General features: G+C 41.4%; 1 long non-coding RNA gene across 1 annotated transcript; it reads left to right on the top strand.

Annotated features, from left to right (window-relative positions):
- Nucleotides 1-19,128: 19,128 nt before the first annotated feature.
- On the top strand, nucleotides 19,129-19,916 carry LOC121578548. The gene is made up of 3 exons (XR_006002775.1): nucleotides 19,129-19,220; nucleotides 19,311-19,383; nucleotides 19,544-19,916. It is a non-coding gene; the product is annotated as an uncharacterized LOC121578548 (long non-coding RNA).
- Nucleotides 19,917-20,260: the final 344 nt, after the last annotated feature.

Below are 20,260 nucleotides of genomic sequence, written 5' to 3'. Positions count from 1 at the left end.
AATACGACACACACACATACATATATCCCTTACAGAAAAACCACATGATTTCACATATGGAAAATCACATGAATCATCATGTGAAAACATGTTTTTGGAACACTTCACATGTGATCACGTTTTCAGATGTGTAGTTTCATGTTATTACATGTTGCTTTACATGTTGTCACATGTTATCACATTAACTTCACAGAAGATCACGTGATCACATGAAAACATGTGTTTTTGGAACACTTCACATGTGATCACGTTTTCAGATGTGTAGTTTCATGTTATTACATGTTGCTTTACATGTTGTCACATGTTATCACATTAACTTCACAGAAGATCACGTGATCACATGAAAACATGTGTTTTTGGAACACTTTTTCCATAAGGGATACCTCTGTTAGTTATACTCTGGAGGTACCATTGCCTCCATCAACACTCTGTTTGTAGCTGTGCTTTATCGTTTCCACCTAGACTCAGTGGAACAAAGACAAAATGAATGTAAAACACTCACACACAAGGCTGAAGGGAGACAGAGAGAAGGAGAGAAAAGGAGTGGGCAATGGGGATGGCTCCAGGGGAGATAAGAAGGCAGGCACAGCAAACACACGACAGAAACACTCATCTCTGAAGTTTATTCTCCTGCTTGGTAACTGAATGGTGCCCACATTGTCTGGCTGCTGCTCCTTATCTGATCCCTGTGGGACATTTCTGTTTACCTGGGACCTACTCTGTGTTTGTCATTAAAGTGGCTGGGCAGCTCAGACGGTAGAACAACAGTCTTTATAGACTTTACTCTGGTCATAAAGTCCCATGCCAGTCACTCAAGTCTGAGACTATAGAGTCAAATTAGATGTGAATTAATTATAATGGACTTGTTCCATTGTACTGGAAAAAGCTATGACTTTATGACACTGTTTATGTATTACACAATTATTACACTGTGAGCACATCTACTGCATGAGCACATCTACTGCTGCTAAGCTTCCCAGTAAAGCAATAAAAACAAGTAAGCATCCCAGACGAAAAGTGCTCAAAATAGTGCACGTTAACATATGTAGCTTAAGAAACAAGGTTCATGAAATCAATAATTTGCTAGTAACAGATGACATTCATATTCTGACTATCTCTGAAACTCACTTAGATAATACCTTTGATGATACAGTGGTAGCAATACAAGGTTATAACATTTACAGAAAATATAGAAATGCCAAAGGTGGAGGTGTTGCTGTTTATATTCAGAACCACATTCCTGTGAAGATTAGAGAGGATCTCATGTTAAATGCTGTTGAAGTAATATGGTTACAGGTTCATCTGCCTCACCTAAAGCCCATTCTGGTGGGAAGCTGCTATAGACCACCAAGTGCTAACAGTCAGTATCTGGATAACATGTGGGAAATGCTAGATAATGTATGTGATATCAATAGAGATGTATAATTTCTGGGTGATTTAAATATTGACTGGCTTTCATCAGGCTGCCCACTCAAGAGAAAGCTTCAAACTGTAACCAGTGCCTGCAACCTGGTTCAGGTTATCAGTCAACCTACCAGGGTAGTTACAAACAGTACAGGAATGAAATCATCAACATGTATTGATCATATCTTTACTAATACTGAAGAGATTTGTTTGAAAGCAGTATCCAAATCCATTGGATGTAGTGATCACAATATAGTAGCCATATCTAGGAAAACCAAAGTTCAAAAGGCTGGACCTAATATTGTGTATAAGACGCCATACAATACGTTTTGTAGTGATACCTATGTTGTTGATGTAAAGAATATACAGTGGGGAGAACAAGTATTTGATACACTGCCGATTTTGCAGGTTTTCCTACTTACAAAGCATGTAGAGGTCTGTAATTTTTATCATAGGTACACTTCAACTGTGAGAGACGGAATCTAAAACAAAAATCCAGAAAATCACATTGTATGATTTTTAAGTAATTAATTTGCATTTTATTGCATGACATAAGTATTTGATACATCAGAAAAGCAGAACTCAATATTTGGTACAGAATATCTAATTTGCAATTACAGAGATCATACGTTTCCTGTAGGTCTTGACCAGGGTTGCACACACTGCAGCAGGGATTTTGGCCCACTCCTCCATACAAACCTTCTCCAGATCCTTCAGGTTTCGGGGCTGTCGCTGGGCAATACGGACTTTCAGCTCCCTCCAAAGATTTTCTATTGGGTTCAGGTCTGGAGACTGGCTAGGCCACTCCAGGACCTTGAGATGCCACTCCTTAGTTGCCCTGGCTGTGTGTTTTGGGTCGTTGTCATGCTGGAAGACCCAGCCACGACCCATCTTCAATGCTCTTACTGAAGGAAGGAGGTTGTTGGCCAAGATCTCGCGACACATGGCCTCATCCATCCTCCCCCCAATACGGTGCAGTCGTCCTGTCCCCTTTGCAGAAAAGCATCCCCAAAGAATGATGTTTCCACATCCATGCTTCACGTTTGGGATGGTGTTCTTGGGGTTGTACTCATCCTTCTTCTTCCTCCAAACAAGGCGAGTGGAGTTTAGACCAAAAAGCTCTATTTTTGTCTCATCAGACCACATGACCTTCTCCCATTCCTCCTCTGGTTCATCCAGATGGTCATTGGCAAACTTCAGACGGGCCTGGACATGCGCTGGCTTGAGCAGGGGGACCTTGCGTGCGCTGCAGGATTTTAATCCATGACGGCGTAGTGTGTTACTAATGGTTTTCTTTGAGACTGTGGTCCCAGCTCTCTTCAGGTCATTGACCAGGTCCTGCTGTGTAGTTCTGGGCTGATCCCTCACCTTCCTCATGATCATTGGTGCCCCACAAGGTGAGATCTTGCATGGAGCCGCAGACCGAGGGTGATTGACCGTCATCTTGAACTTCTTCCATTTTATAATAATTGTGCCAACAGTTGTTGCCTTCTCACCAAGCTGCTTGCCTATTGTCCTGTAGCCCATCCCAGCCTTGTGCAGGTCTACAATTGTATCCCTGATGTCCTTACACAGCTCTCTGGTGTTGGCCATTGTGGAGAGGTTGGAGTCTGTTTGATTGAGTGTGTGGACAGGTGTCTTTTATACAGGTAACGAGTTCAAACAGGTGCAGTTAATACATGTAATGAGTGGAGAACAGGAGGGCTTCTTAAAGAAAATCTAACAGGTCTGTGAGAGCCGGAATTCTTACTGGTTGGTAGGTGATCAAATACTTATGTCATGCAATAAAATGCAAATGAATTACTTAAAAATCATACAATGTGATTTTCTGGATTTTTGTCGGTAGTGTATCAAATACTTGTTCTCCCCACTGTATGTTGGTCCGTGGTGTGTAATGAGGAGCAAACAGACACTGCACTTGACCCATTTATGAAATGTCTTATTCCAGTTACTAATAAGCATGCACTCATTAAGAAAATGACTGTAAAAACGGTTAAATCCCTGTGGATTGATGAGGAATTGAAAAATTGTATGGTTGAGAGGGATGAGGCAAAAGGAATGGCAAATAATCTGGCTGCATAACCGATTGGCAAACGTACTGGAAATTGAGAAATCATGTGACTAAACTGAATAAAAAGAAGAAGAAACTACACTAAATGACATAAAGAATGATAGTAAAAAGCTTAAATGACATTTTGGGAAAAAGGGCAAACTCAGCTCCATCATTCATTGAATCAGATGACTAATTCATCACAAAACCAACTCATATTGCCAACTACTTTAATGATTTTGTCATTGACAAGATTAGCAAACAACAATTGCTGACACTACACATTCAAGTATATCTGACCAAATTATGAAAGACAAGCATTGTAATTTTGAATTCCATAAAGTGAGTGTGGAAGAGGTGAAAAAAGTAATGTTGTCTATCCACAATGACAAGCCACCGGGGTCTGACAACTTGGATGGAAAATTACTGAGGATAATAGCGGACGATATTTGCCATATTTTCAATTTAAGCCTACTAGAATGTGTGTGCCCCCAGGCTAGGAGGGAAGCAAAAGTCATTCCGCTACCTAAGAATAGTAAAGCCTCCTTTACTGGCTCAAGTAGCCGAACAATTAGCCTGTTACCAACCCTTAGTAAACTATTGGAAAAAATTGTATTTGACCAGATACAATGCTATTTTACAGTAAACAAATTGACAACAAACTTTCAGCATGTTTATAGAGAAGGACATTCAACAAGCACAGCACTTACACAAATGACTGATGATTGGCTGAGAGAAATTGATGATAAAAAGATTGTGGGGGCAGAGGGTGTTCTTTAATGGAAGCCTCTCCAACAAAATCCAGGTAGAATCAGGAATTCCCCAGGGCAGCAGTCTAGGCCCATTACTTTTTTCAATCTTTACTAATTACATGCCACTGGCATGGAGTAAAGCCAGAGTGTCTATGTATGCCGATGACTCAACACTATACATGTCAGCTACTACACCGACTGAAATGACTGCAACACTTAACAAAGAGTTGCAGTTAGTTTCAGAGTGGGTGGCAAGGAATAAATGAATCCTAAATATTTCTAAAACTAAAAGCATTGTATTTGGGACAAATCATTCACTAAACCCTAAACCTCAACTAAATCTTGTAATAAATAGTGTGGAAATTGAGCAAGTTGAGGTGACTAAACTGCTTGGAGTAACCCTGGATTGTAAACTGTCATGGTCAAAACATATTGATACAACAGTAGCTAAGATAGGGAGAAGTATGTCCATAATAAAGTGCAGCTCTACCTTCTTAAGAGCACTATCATCAAGGCAGGTCTTACAGGTCCTAGTTTTGTCACACCTGGACTACTGTTCAGTCATGTGGTCAGGTGCCACAAAAAAGGACTTAGGAAAATTGCAATTGGCTCAGAAAAGGGCAGCATGGCTGGCCCTTGGATGTACACAGAGAGTTAATATTAATAATATGCATGTCAATCTCTCCTGGCTCAAAGTGGAGGAGAGATTGACTTCGTCACTACTTGTATTTATGAGAGGTATTGACATGTTGAATGCACCGAGCCGTCTGTTTGAACTATTGGCACACAGCTTGGACACCCATGCATACCCCACAAGACATGCCACCAGAGGTCTCTTCACAGTCCCCAAGTCCAGAACAGACTATGGGAGGCGCACAGTACTACATAGAGCCATGACTACATGGAACTCTATTCCACATCAAGTAACTGATGCAAGTAGTACAATTAGATTTAAAAAACAGATTAAAAAAAACACCTTATGGAACAGCGGGGACTGTGAAGCAACACAAACATAGGCGCAGACACATGCATACACACACATGATAACATACACACTATACACACACGTACACATGGATTTTGTACTGTAGATACGTGGTAGTGGTGGAGTAGGGGCCTGATGGCACACAGTGTGTTGTGAAATCTGTCAATGTATTGTAATATTTTTTAAATTGTATGAACTGCCTTAATTTTGCTGGACCCCAGGAAGAGTAGCTGCTGCCTTGGCAGCAGCTAATGGGGATCCATAATAAATACAAATACAAATACACTGTATCAAAACCTTTCAACAGATGTGTATTTAGCATTACTTATTTACTTTACAAAATGATTCACACTATGTCTGTTACAATTTCTTCTGGAACAACTCAGACCTGCACCAGGACAGCAGGTTGCCTAGTGGTTCGAGCATTGGGCCACTAACCAAAAGTTTGCTAGTTCGAATCCCTGAGCCGACACTGTGAAAAATCTACCCTTGAGCAAGGCACTGAACCCTAGTTGTTCCAGGGTCGCCGTTAATAATGGCCAGTGTAGGGGAAGCTACTCTGAAAATGTAGGTACCGATTACAGTGGGGGAAAAAAAGTATTTAGTCAGCCACCAATTGTGCAAGTTCTCCCACTTAAAAAGATGAGAGAGGCCTGTAATTTTCATCATAGGTACACGTCAACTATGACAGACAAATAGAGATTTTTTTTCTCCAGAAAATCACATTGTAGGATTTTTAATGAATTTATTTGCAAATTATGGTGGAAAATAAGTATTTGGTCACCTACAAACAAGCAAGATTTCTGGCTCTCACAGACCTGTAACTTCTTCTTTAAGAGGCTCCTCTGTCCTCCACTCGTTAACTGTATTAATGGCACCTGTTTGAACTTGTTATCAGTATAAAAGACACCTGTCCACAACCTCAAACAGTCACACTCCAAACTCCACTATGGCCAAGACCAAAGAGCTGTCAAAGGACACCAGAAACAAAATTGTAGACCTGCACCAGGCTGGGAAGACTGAATCTGCAATAGGTAAGCAGCATGGTTTGAAGAAATCAACTGTGGGAGCAATTATTAGGAAATGAAAGACATACAAGATCACTGATAATCTCCCTCGATCTGGGGCTCCACGCAAGATCTCACCCTGTGAGGTCAAAATGATCACAAGAACGGTGAGCAAAAATCCCAGAACCACACGGGGGGACCTAATGAATGACCTGCAGAGAGCTGGGACCAAAGTAACAAAGCCTACCATCAGTAACACACTACGCCGCCAGGGACTCAAATCCTGCAGTGCCAGACGTGTCCCCCTGCTTAAGCCAGTACATGTCCAGGCCCGTCTGAAGTTTGCTAGAGTGCATTTGGATGATCCAGAAGAGGATTGGGAGAATGTCATATGGTCAGATGAAACCAAAATAGAACTTTTTGGTAAAAACTCAACTCGTCGTGTTTGGAGGACAAAGAATGCTGAGTTGCATCCAAAGAACACCATACCTACTGTGAAGCATGGGTGTGGAAACATCATGCTTTGGGACCAGGACGACTGATCCGTGTAAAGGAAAGAATGAATGGGGCCATGTATCGTGAGATTTTGAGTGAAAACCTCCTTCCATCAGCAAGGGCATTGAAGATGAAACGTGGCTGGGTCTTTCAGCATGACAATGATCCCAAACACACCGCCCGGGCAACGAAGGAGTGGCTTCGTAAGAAGCATTTCAAGGTCCTGGAGTGGCCTAGCCAGTCTCCAGATCTCAACCCCATAGAAAATCTTTGGAGGGGAGTTGAAAGTCCGTGTTGCCCAGCGACAGCCCCAAAACATCACTGCTCTAGAGGAGATCTGCATGGAGGAATGGGCCAAAATACCAGCAACAGTGTGTGAAAACCTTGTGAAGACTTACAGAAAACGTTTGACCTGTTTCATTGCCAACAAAGGGTATATAACAAAGTATTGAGAAACTTTTGTTATTGACCAAATACTTATTTTCCACCATAATTTGCAAATAAATTCATAAAAAATCCTACAATGTGATTTTCTGGATTTTTTTTCCCTCATTTTGTCTGTCATAGTTGACGTGTACCTGTGATGAAAATTACAGGCCTCTCTCATCTTTTTAAGTGGGAGAACTTGCACAATTGGTGGCTGACTAAATACTTTTTTTCCCCACTGTACTTCCCACTAGAAGAAGTAAAGCTACCCTTAATAAAGATACAGTTTACTTAACTAAAGCTACTTTGAAAAAGTAGTTCACTACATCCAAATTGCAAGGTCAGATAACTCTGTAGTCAAATGTTAACAAAATGTGTAATTTATCCTTTTAAACACAAAAATGATATTTCAAGTAAAATTAGGCAGGTCTGATGCCGAAAAATTAAATACATTCTTGCCTATTTCACCCATTTCTTTTTTTTTTCAAAACAAGTAGTGTGTAGTTCCAGTAGTTAGCTACACCACTACATGGCAAAAAAGAAATGAACTACTGAAAACACTACCAATATTTGAATTTAGTTAAACTAACATGAAACTACTGCAAAATGTAGTTTAATTACTAGTTGAACTACATGTAGTTCACTACTCCCCAACACTGATAATAGCAGACCCTGGCCGTGACCCCACTCTCCGAGGGTGTCTCAGGGTTGGGAAAGGAAAAAAACACATTTCCAATTAACACATGCATATTAATATACACTTTTACATGTGTGAAATATGACAAATATAAGCACCCACCAAATTATTATTATTAAAAACCTTGTGTGTGTCCCTTCAACCTAACTAGGTTAAACTAACTATCTACGGCCATGCATGCTAACCAAACATAGCCATACAATGACTAGAAACAAGTGAAGTGCTAAATAAATAGAGGCAGAAACTGGAGGTGCGTGGTGGGAACAGAGTGTGCTTGTTGCTTGACTTCGTAAATCCCCATAGCCAGCCTTGGCCCCCGGCCCTAACAAGCTTATCATTAGATATGTTGCCCTAGATGGACCCGGCTCGCTCTAATCCCCTTTTATAATTACAAAAAATAAAATATGTTTAATTGTCATGTACACCAGATAGGTCCAGTGAAATGTGTTGTTTTACTGGGCCAGCCATAGTAGTACGGCATTCCAGGAGCATATTAGGGTGCCTTGCTCAAGGGCAAGAATGGTGGGTTTGTGAGATCAGATCACCGCATGGGTGTTTGTGGATCGGAAGGTGAGCTTGGGAGCTGTGTGTTGCATGTGATGTCTGTGCAACTGCATAAAATCAATACCTATTGCTTTGTTTATTTTGCCAGTTTTGGTTGGCATTACCTATTTACAGTGATTTTGTATTCACACTAGAGAAGAAGCATATTACTGTGTAAGATAATGAAATGGGAAAATACTTGGATTGGAAAGATAAAGCGAATGGATAGTATTGACTTGAGAACTTTGTGTGGTGAGTATTATTACCCCATGCCCCGCCCCTCTCCTCTCCCACCACTGCTTCCTCCCCTAACAGAGCCGTCCTCTTTACTCTGGTACGTGCCTGATGTCACCACACAGGAAGTTCCTTATAAAGTCAGTCAGGCGAACAGGAAGGCAGGCAGGGAACACATTCACATAGAAGAGAGGGCTTGGGACAGTATATGAAAGTACTGACAAATGTACAGGCACTCAACATGTCTTATACCCAAACACTGGACTCCTCTATCAGATTCACACAATGGGTCTGTCATATAGCTTTTGATGGCTTAGGTTAAATACCCTGCCATATCCTACTCAAGTATGCCAGAACTCATACCTCCCTGATTTTCTTTGAACCTGAGGGAATTTGCCATTATCGTTCACCCTTTCCAACACCAGGATATTTATGTGGAATGATGTTACATTCTCACAGCTGATTATTATGGCTTTCTTTCTTTCCAGCAAGAAGGGTAGGGTGTGCCAGATAGAAGAGAAAGAGAAAACATCATAGCTGAAAATGACTCATCCACAATGGAAGTCATCAGGTTGATGAACTCTACCTGTTGCGGTAATGTATTACCCTGTTACGTACGTGTATTTTCACAGTGAGTTCAAAGTTCACTTGGAATAGCAGAAATGGTGTCATTGGACACGGATAGTAGGACAGAGTAAAAATAATGTTTTTTGTTATTGTGGCAAGCTGGGAAGTTTTGCTATTGTGGTAAGAGGGAATTAACTCCATAAATTAGTAGGCCTACACATTGTCATGCCCATACATAGTTTTTGTCCTATTTCTCTTGTAAAGTATTTTCATAAATGTAGGGACATCAATGTTTTTTCAAACATTTACTGTAGTAAATAGTGATGAGAAACTAGCAGGTCTAGGGCCAATCTGAAGCATATTTTTGTGCTCAGTCAGTCCAGATGGGGGAGCGAGGCCAGGTCCCTGGCTGAGACTGACTCTGAGACATCTCCTTTCATGTATCTTGGCAGAGCTCTGCTCAGACCCACACAGACACGTTCAAGCCTCTGCCTTGGAAACATAACACAAGTCCCCAGGCAACAGCCTGTAATAGGTTGTCATCTCTCACTAAAATGTAAATATGACCATATTACAACACTTCTAGCCATTACCCAAACCACACGTTCAAGAATCCTCCAGCTGCCTCAGATATGAATCACTTCCTCTTTAGTATGAAGACTTCTGGGAAACAGAGGGATTTCAGAGTACTCCATCACAGCAGGTACTTCTATGGTCCTTCTATTTTGGTAGGATCAAAAGTAGTAAGGGCGACTCACCCATTGCATCATTCTTCACCATTATGTTGAGCTCTATGAGAGCTGCCACAGCCTGCTATTAGATAGTGGTGGGTAGAGAATTGTCTTGGTGACAGTAGAACTGTCCCCAAAATGAGTAGTTTCTCTTTGAGAAATGCATTAAATTATAGTACTACTGTATACTGTCTCCCAACTGTGTGCGTGTGTGTGTGTGTTGTATGTGTGTGTGTTTGTGTGAGTGTGTTTGTGTGTGTGTGTTTGTGTGTGTGTATGTGTGATTTTGTGTGTGTGTGTGTGTGTGTGTGTGTGTGTGTGTGTGTGTGTGTTTTAATGTGGTTTCACAGTTGGGGGTATTATGACCTGTTGGCTTTAACATACCCATAAACACGCCTCCACAGACAGTACTGTCCTTTCATTTACAATTTAGACAAAGGAGCATCCATCACTCTACTGTATAAGCCACCTGTCTGCATTACACTGTTGGGATAGTTGGAGGTTGGAGTGATGATGACTAGGGTGGAGCGTGCATCCTGTCACCTCGCCTGTGGTCGTCCTGCTAGATTCACACAGTCCAGTGTGTCAGATGATGTTACTACTGAAATGTTTATTCTGGGGAGAAGCTGTGAGATGGACAGCTGTGATCTAATCCAGAATGTCCCATTGGACAGACCATCTCAGTCCTCTGGTTCACAGCCAACTGAGCTCACAGCTCGCAAAACCAAAGGAATTTAGTAGGACTCACTGACACAGATGGAAGTATATCCCTAGTAGGCCTTTTTTCCGGAGTAGTTTGACCTAATAGACACACTTTTACAATAGTAGGCCTATCTTGTAGCTACATATCATGGGTTATTCAATATGTTTTAAAATGCAATAGTATTGTTAATCCATTACTCCCTAATCTAAAAAAATTCTCACTAACACTTTACTGTTATAACATTTAAGTTGGTGTTGTAATGGTTAATCCAGGAGTTCCTGGCATGCAGCCGATGAGTATCCCAGATTTTCCTGTGTTTCCTATGGCAGTCTTCTGAGGATGAGGTCAAGGCTTTGCTAATGTAGCGATCTATTAATCTAAGCAAGATCTGATAGCTAGGAGAGCTAGCTCTCTCCTGGCTTCCTGATTCATGCCCTCTCAGGGGAGATGTAGCAAACACAGACACACACTAGGTCCCCCACTCCCTGTGCCACTGATAAAGATTTCAGATGTTCTCTCCATTCGGGCAGAGCTAATGGACTGAGGGATAGATCAATAACCTCAAGGTTAGAAAAGCAATGAGCTTGACATTCCCTGTGGGGAGAAAAACACATCTTCCTAAAGAGGAGGAACATATCTGAAGCACCAGATTAGTTATGATAAGTCAAGTGAACAATGTGAGTTGGTGTGTGTTGGGCTGGGGCCGGCCGGCATGCCTGATGACAGTGTCTGACTCATCCAGGGCAGAGTATGTGCCTTGTCAGGACTACTTTTGTTCCATTCTCCACTGGAATTAAGCTCTCTTGTGAAGTCAGAGAGGCTACCTGATCTGATGCAGGACTGCATCCACATTAATTCCTGACACTGGAGTTGCTTTGGCTCAGTGCTCACTGGACTTCTTAATGGGCAGGCGTACAGGCTCAGGAGCATGTTGTCACGGCCGAACTCTCATTTTCCATCCGTGTACAGCGGTAAAGCTGTGTGGATGCATTCATTCAGGGGAAAGAACGTGTTCCAGAGAGGGTTTGTAAGAGAGTGCAAATGCACGGTCTCGTACTGGACCCAATCATGAGGGAATGGAGACTGTGAACCGAAGGGTCACATGCTGAAAGCCAATACAGATGAATAACCAAACCTGTGCCACAATAGCCTTGGTGGTCAGTCCTGGCGGGCCTGTAAATTAAACAACTTTAGTTTATTCTAGCCTTCTTTCTGGCCTCCCGCAAACCAAAGTCACTCACCTGGATCTAATGGTAATCATGGTGTTTCATTCAAAACACAATATGTAATGTATGGGCCAAGGAAAGAACCCTATACCACATTTCAAAGAGGTTCTCTCTAACAGTGGAACAGCTCATAGTATTAATACCTCAGAATTGACAAGCCATGCAGAGAAGGACTGCAGTAATCACCCATTTTCTCTGGGTTGTTGTTGTTGCTATGAATCTTCTTTTTTTATTATGTAACAAAAGAGTTGGATGAAAAATACGGTAATACTTTTATGTGCTTCTTACAAGACCCTACCATTACTTTTTACCAGCTAAAGCATGAAACAGATTGTCTTTTTAGCACAGAACATGCTTTGTTCTGAAGAGGCTCTGTTCTTCTTTTGTGAATTTTTGTGAATTTTTATTAGGATCCCCATTAGCTAACGCCTTATCATTAGCTAATCTTCCCGGGGTCCAACACCAATTAATAAGACATTACAAATAATTACAAATGAAGACTTTACAAACATTTAACAAGTAGACAATACAGACAATTAAAATACCTGACAGGTAACACATTTAACATTCAGTTAATGCTTTCTATTTCCTGTCCAGTCATATGGTCTATCGCATTAGATGTTCTTTTTTTTTTTTTTAAGGTGGATTTACTTTTTGCCAGAGAAATATGGATTGGTAAAGAGTTCCATTCAGCTATGGCTCTATATAAAACTGTAGATTTAAGGCAATTTGTCCTTGGCTTGGGTTGTCTTAGATGCCCTTCCTGTCATTCATACCAATCATCTGTCATTTGTGCTAAGGCCGTACTCGTAGAATGCCCTTCTTTGTATGCATGCTGTAAAAACCCGTTATCAGACCATTACATGAGAAATAATCCTTGATTTGTACAGATACAATATTTTCCAATAATTGACTTAACACAGGCAGCAAGCTTATAGGACGACTATTGGGACCAGTGAATGCAGATTTTTTTATCCTTAGGTAGTGGAATAACCTTTGACTCTTTCCAGACTTCTGGGCACACCCCATACATCAAGCACTTAACTCTAAGCAATTTGGCGTCAAGATTATCTGTACCAGGTGACTTGTCATCCGAAAGAGACAGCAGCATCCTTTCAACCTCATCCCTTTCTACTTGGTGAAATTCGAACATGCATTGCCTCTCCTTCATGATACAATCTTTTGTCATGTGCAGGACAATCTCAACGGTATATACAGCCCATTAAAAGTGGATTTGGATGATGCAGTATGCTGCCTGTGCAGGCATGAATCAGACAGTGAAACAAACACAGCTGGCCCCTCTCACCAAAGGTAGGTGCTTTGATTTAAAGCCAGTTTGAAATATGGGACAGTGGAGGCTGGTGAGGGGAGGACGGCTCACAATAATGGCTAGAACGGAGCGAATGGAATGGCATCAAACACATGGAAACCATGTGTTTGCTGTATTTGATACCATTCCACAATTCCGCGCCAGCCATTACCACAAGCCCATCCTCCCCAATTAAGGTGCCACCAACCTCCTGTGATATGGGAGTATGGACTTGGCGGGCCTGTAAATTAAACAACTTTAGTTTATTCTAGCCTTCTTTCTGGCCTCCCACAAACCAAGGAGACATGAGCCTCGTGGTCCCTGGCAGGAAGTAGACCAGCCGGGGGAGCTGAGCCACCCTGCCTGGCCCTACTCTGGCCCAAACACACTGGGCCTCTCCTCTGATGCCTGGAGGTGTGGGCGTGTGGGAGGTTTCCACAGCTCACAGGGCACAGCTCACTTACCCTAGAGCAAAATAACAGACATACTGTACACACCAAATCTACACTAACTGCAAAAATAAAACGCACACACAGACACACCACTAAGCATAGATTCCTAGCTGGAATCATTTGAAGAAATATCAAGGTAACTATTGCATAACTTGTGGTGGATGGACAATAAATGCTCTTTGAAATAAATGTCCCAGACTAAAGCAGTCTAGTTCTAACCACTCCAAAGAGGTCAAACTCAGTCCTTCAAAGGGGTTACACACCCACTGATGTGTCCCTCTGACCTGGGATCACTGTAAATAGAGGACCGTGTGGACAATAAAGTATTTCGTATCATATGTTGTGGTGGTTGACACCGATGATGACATTAGTTCAGGTTGTGTTAGAAAGCCTCTACTTTGGCTGTCACTACCTGTCATTGTGGTCACTCTGAGTCAGATTTTTCAAAGGACCAACAGTACAACATACATGTTGCATCCTTTCTTTATCCTTCGTTTGTCCCAAATAAAGTGTGCCCTCCTTTACACTCTCAAAGAGAGTATTCCCATGACTACAGAGAAAGTATTGAGAACAGCTTCTGTTCTGAGCTGGGTTATTTTTCTCACTTTTGGTTTTCGGGGAGATCAAACACAACAGACTTCAGACTAAAGCCCCTCTTTCTGTTTGAGAAGTCTGCTCCCAAATGACTCCTACATTCTCATTATTTCTCCCCTCTAATTAAGAGGCTGTGCTACCATCTAACTACTGTACAAAACCACAATTATGTGTATGGGGACAGGTTAGTTTACTCCAAAAGCAAAAATAGTTGCAGACATGACAGTGGTGTGTGTGTGTGTGCGTGTGTTCATGCGTGTTTGGGTGTGTGTATGTGTGTGTGTGTGTGTGTGAAAACGTCTGTTTTATCCAACATAGACCTAGTTCACAGAAACAGGATGCGTGTAATACTTAAATTCTGGGTCAATAGAGTATTGAGAAAGAGAAAACAATTATTATAGTGTAGATTACAAATTAAACAGTCCAACAAAGAGTCCCTCGAAGTTCAACAGGATAACCACAACTGTCCTGACAAGATAAACTTCCTAAATTCACTTCATGATACCAAGTCCAACTATCATCCCAAAGCCAGAGCCAAGGAGCCAGGGCCAGGGAGCCACATCCAGAGATCCAGAGAAAGAGGAGGTCATGTTTACATACAGCTCCACCAGAGATAGAACAGCTTTTTCCCACAGGCACACTCAATGTTACTAACACCACTCTAAAGAGAGAGAGAAAGTGGAAGAGAGACCAACAGACAGACAGGCCCCCTCCAAATGTTTGTTTTTTCAGATTGTTTGTATAAGAGACAGGGAACCATCTGGAATGATGGTACTGTACAATACAGAACTGTCTGTATATGGCATAAATAATTATGTCAAGGATTATTTCACGGACTTCTTACCATGACAGTGGGAGGGAGAGACAAAGATAGACTGTGGGTGGGTTAGAGTTCACTGGTCCTATTGAAATGACAGACACATAGACGACTTACATAAAACTATGTGGTAAGTGTCTCTATCTATCATTACTGACTCAAAGTGCACATCAAAATACCCAAACAGGCATTTCGAATGCATAGAGAATGTTCAAAAAGGTTTCTGATAAAACTGACATTTTCCATAAAACACAAACATACTGTACAGTACACTGTAAAACATGTATTTTGAGGTCTTCCCAGTTAATTTGAATCCTTTTGAAATCTGCACGTAAAATGTTCCCACCAGCGGGATATCATCAAGGCCATACTAATTACAGCTCTGACCCGAACTCATTTGAAATGCCACTTGGAACACTGTGAAAACCTTTCTGTTTTTAGATTTAGAGGCAGAATACAAAGTTGTATGTGTTACAAAGTTTGATAGGGGTATTTTCCTATTTCCTAAACAATTTGACATTTCTATCTCATTAGCCACATTACTAGAGGTGGGTAGGGAAGCCAAGAGGCACCAATACCCTCTCCCAAACTCTGATGTGTTGTACTAGTGGAAGCATACCACAACGCTCAGATAAGATTGTAAATCATTGAAAGCGGTCCAAGTGCACAGCTATTCCTTCCGTTTCCCAACAGTTCCTTTCACGGCTATTTCTTCCTCCTCTCACTCCCTCTATCAGGACAGGAAGAACCCTGCCCGGAGCGCCCAGCCCAGAGAAGGGACAACAGCTCCACTTCCCTCTGCTTTTTGTGTTCCCTGCTCTGGGGCAGTGTTCATTTTGGCGGCTATTTTAGATTTAGTGTGAGTCTTAGTTTTAGTCTTAAAATAACTTTTAGTGTTAGTCACATTTTAGTCATTTTTTGTTATTATCAGTCAACTAAAACTCTGGATACTTTTAGTCTAGTTTTAGTCATGGTCATTTTAGTCACATAATAGTCAGTGCATTTTTCTCCAATAAATAATGTATATTTACCTCTAACTTCCATCATGTGCACATTCAGATAGCCTTGTCCAACTAGGCCTACTATCCCCTCCTGTAAGTTTGCAACATTGCTTCTGTGGCAGATTGTAACCAATGCCAGCCATAATTAACCATTATAGGCTATAGCCTTGGCTACAGGTTAAACAATTTACAGCTTTGACTTTCTCCCATCATAGCCGTCAAAGGGGGGTAAATAACAGTGATTTAATTGAAAAGCGGAGAATCTGAGCTTTCCAACAATGCCAGAAGTATTACTATACTCCTAAAATTCAGCAAATAGCCTAGCATTAGTTTTCCCAATCTGAAAGAAGCAACCACAACTGGCATTTGTGGACCACGAGAGAAGCAACCCAGATGAATGAGCTTCTGATGTGATCAGAGTTTAAATAGCTTATATGAAAGCAAAGATTATCAAATACATTATTGTTTCTAATTTAGGTAAATTACAATTGAAGTGTTCTGGCTGCTCATCAGTTCAAAAGAGAGAGTGATTGAAGTGACCGCCCGGGAGCTGTGTGTGTATAGAGCCGGCTCTGCTCAAGCAGCATGCGCAACTGAAAGACTTTATCGGCCAATGAGAGGATTGCATTAAATATTCTGCAAAGGCATGCATGCTTATGATTTGACAAAACAAATGAAAAGGAGCTTCATGTCAAACTGAGTGTTAGTCTCACGTGGAATTCTTGTCTCGTTACATTTTCGTCAACTAAAATTAAAAGTAATTTGTAATAGTTATTGTGTTTTCAGGGCATCTCGCCTCGTTATCGTCATTCGTTTTTGTCAGGAAAATTTGGTAATTTAAGAATTTTTCCTTAGTTATTCTTGACGAAATTAACACTGCTCTGGGGTTGTGTCAACGGGAAGGAGACATAGTATCCTGCAAAGTGTTAAGAGTGTAGTGTGTGAGAGGCAGTGGGATACTACTGTACAAACAACGACAGCACAGGATGGACAACCCCCAAGAGAGACAGGGCACTTTGTGGAAGCATGTCAGCATATTGTTAAAACAGGTCCTTGAAGAGACATGACACTAGTATAGTCATGTTTTCCTTGTCCAGGTCTTGTCCTGTCACCCTGGGCAACCAAGTAACACTGTGTTTCCCAACAGAGGGAGGTTGGCAGACAGATAGGGATGAGACCGGATTCTCAGAGATGTGCTGACCAGCGCCTAACACCTCACACACACAGCCCAATAAATAGGCCACTCCCTCCGTGGGCACAGGCACGTGTCCTCACTCCTCCTGTGATGTAGAGGCTCCTTATAAGACATGGGAAAACAGTACTACGTCATCCTCCTCCATTGGTGTAGTATTGTACAGTAATATTAGCAAATAATGATTCAAAGCACGTTCAGTGTGTGAGGGTAGTTATATTATGTGGCCAAGCAGGCGTTTACTTCTTCCCTGGTGATTCAGAGGGAAAAGAGAGAGAAAGAGAAAGAAGGAAAGATAGATAGAGGGAAGGAAGGAAGGAAGGGGGAGAGGAGACTAGTCACTGGGGTGAAACAAGGAGAGCAGCCTCCCACACTGACCACAGAGGGTCTGACTCATAGCTTGGCTGCCTGGCACACAGGACTAGGGCAGGGGAACACTGGCCAGCCCAGAGACACAGCTCTGCCTGAGCATCAGACCCCTCAGTTTACATCCTCTAAACACATTCCCCAGGTCCCACTCTGAAACCAGCCATACTGTAATGCTAATCAAAACCACTGCAAGATCAACATGGAGGTGACCGTGGAGAATACAGTGTCAGAGCATATAGTCATGGATGTCACTTGGTTATGGGTGTAACGTTAGGTTACCAGGCACCAATAATGATTGTTAAGTCGTGTGCTCGGCCTTTCATTTATTTTATGTATACATTGCACTTGTATATTGATTTATGATATGTTTGGTAGGTTGGGACCAGTGTTGGAAAAAGAGTCCGTCAGATCAGAGGCAGTACGGATAACCACGTGTTCTCTTGATAAGTGCGTGAATTTGACAATTTTTCTCTCATGCCAAGCATAAAAAATGGAACGAGTACTTTTGTGTGTCAAGGAAAATGTATAGGAGTAAAAAGTATATGTATGCACTCACTAACTGTAAGTCGCTCTGGATAAGAACGTCTACTAAAATGTAAATGTTATATATTTCCTTTAGGATTGTAGTGGAGTAAAAGTAAAAGTTGTCAAAAATATATATAGTAAAGTACAGATACCCCCCAAAAAACTACATATGAAGTACTTCAAAGTATTTTTACTTAGTTACTTTACACCACTCGTTGGGACTATGCTGTTCTGTAATTGCTTATGTCAGAGGTGGTTGTTTGCATGGCCTCAGCATCTAGCACACTGTGTGCTAGCTTGTTATTGAAGTTCCCTCTGTTTCCACAGTCTGTCATATTCACATTACATAACAGGGACATTCCCTGCTAAACATTATCCAACACTGTCTAAGCAGAGTGTGACATCCTCTCTCTTCGAAGAGCACGCCACGTAAACTGGCCAATAAATCTGCTTTGTGTCATGTACTTTCTTAGACAGTGAGAATCCACACCTACATTCATTATGTACTGACAGTCTTCCATCTTCAAGTTGGTTTTCACTTCAAGTTTGAAGTTTCATTCTATTTCCAATGAAATCACACTAACCTACAGGAAGTGAAACAAGGTACTTAGACCTGCACTGTCTCTCTGTCTCTCAAACACATTTTCCTCGTAACACGAATGTTGTGTATCTCCCCATTATCCATTCCCACTTACAAAGAACAAAAGCTGTGTCCCTGAATTTACTATTCACGTTGTCCCAAATGTGCTTCCACCCTCCGACTGCCCCCTGGTATCTAACGCTCATGTTGTTTCTCATCTGTTTTGTCCCCTCTCTGTCCCCAGTGAGTTTAAATCCCTCATTGTTGTTTCCTCTGTGTCCAAAGAGTTTATAATAACTCCTATTCTTTTGGGTTTGTTCCGCCTGTAGCTTCCGCTTTCTAGTTGTTTACCTCTGTGTCCCCAGTGTGTTTACAATCCCTCAGCCTCTTAGAACATCCTGTTACCTCCCACCCAGCAGGCCTGATAACCACTCAGCTCTCATATGGACAACCAGATAAGGACTATTGATGACGCCCCAGGTCGAATGGCCAATGCCCAGTCTGCAGTCTCATATTAGTTTCAGAATTTCAGAATGTAACAGGCTGTTACAGCAATTTTAGGTAAAAACTAAATAAAACAAGTCTTAAATGTAAGGAATGCATTTCAGCTGTTTAAAAAACATTTATCTGCTATTATGATTTTTACTGTAGGAGCATTTCTCTTAAAGAGACAATACATCTGACTGCAGTCTCGCCCGTGACCTCTGGAGGTGGCATAGGAGACGTGAGCATTTCACAAGTTTACACTATATTAAAAGGTCTAGCCGAGGGTATTTTCTCGAAACCTATCGTAGTGTAAAAACGACCATAGATGTAGTCTCATGCTATACTGTAGTCTCATACTTAATACATGTGACACCAATAGGTTCCCTTCTCACCACCAGGGAAGACTCCAGTGTATTTACTGACAGGACAAGATGAAATCTCCCCTGGCTACGGAAGCAACAGAGTGACGCACAGAGTAAGAACCCACTCGGTTCATGGAATGCACATGCTAACTCTTACTCAGTTGACATTGAGTTACCCCCTAATTTGACTAATTGCAGGTCTCGCTTTGTGACTATGAGTCAACTACTGGCAGAAATGTATTAATGTTTCTGAACATAGATTTATTTTGGGATTGGCAAGGAGTGGGAGGTGGCGTGTTGGTGGAGTGTGCCTCCCTGCAACCTGGTCTCAGAGCATTTAGTATTATTCTTTACGTAAATCCGACACTATTTATTATGATAAGTTACATTTCTTATGGTATGTATTAATTTGTGGATGTCCATCACCCATTTCATATGATGTGTTAAGAATTACAATTCATATTATATGTTAAGAATTTGCAAAACGTACAATATGTTATGAATTTGCAAATGTATGATATGTAATAAATGAGTCCCTCAAAGAAAGGCCTTATGATATTTGTAATGTATTGTCATAAAGAGCTACATTTTACACTGGGAAATATGCAAAAGATTCTAAGTTGAGTGAACATACAATTCAACTTGACAATGTTTGTTGGTTCAGCTATTTGGCCAAATGTTGAGCAAACTCACAATCCTATTGCAGCTGATTGCCTTACAATTGTATGTTGAATCCCAAAAATGTTTTACAGT

Source organism: Coregonus clupeaformis, unplaced genomic scaffold (genome assembly GCF_020615455.1).
Source record: "Coregonus clupeaformis isolate EN_2021a unplaced genomic scaffold, ASM2061545v1 scaf1446, whole genome shotgun sequence".
In the NCBI taxonomy this organism is placed as follows: domain Eukaryota; kingdom Metazoa; phylum Chordata; class Actinopteri; order Salmoniformes; family Salmonidae; genus Coregonus; species Coregonus clupeaformis.
This window is presented reverse-complemented; position numbering and strand designations above follow the sequence as displayed.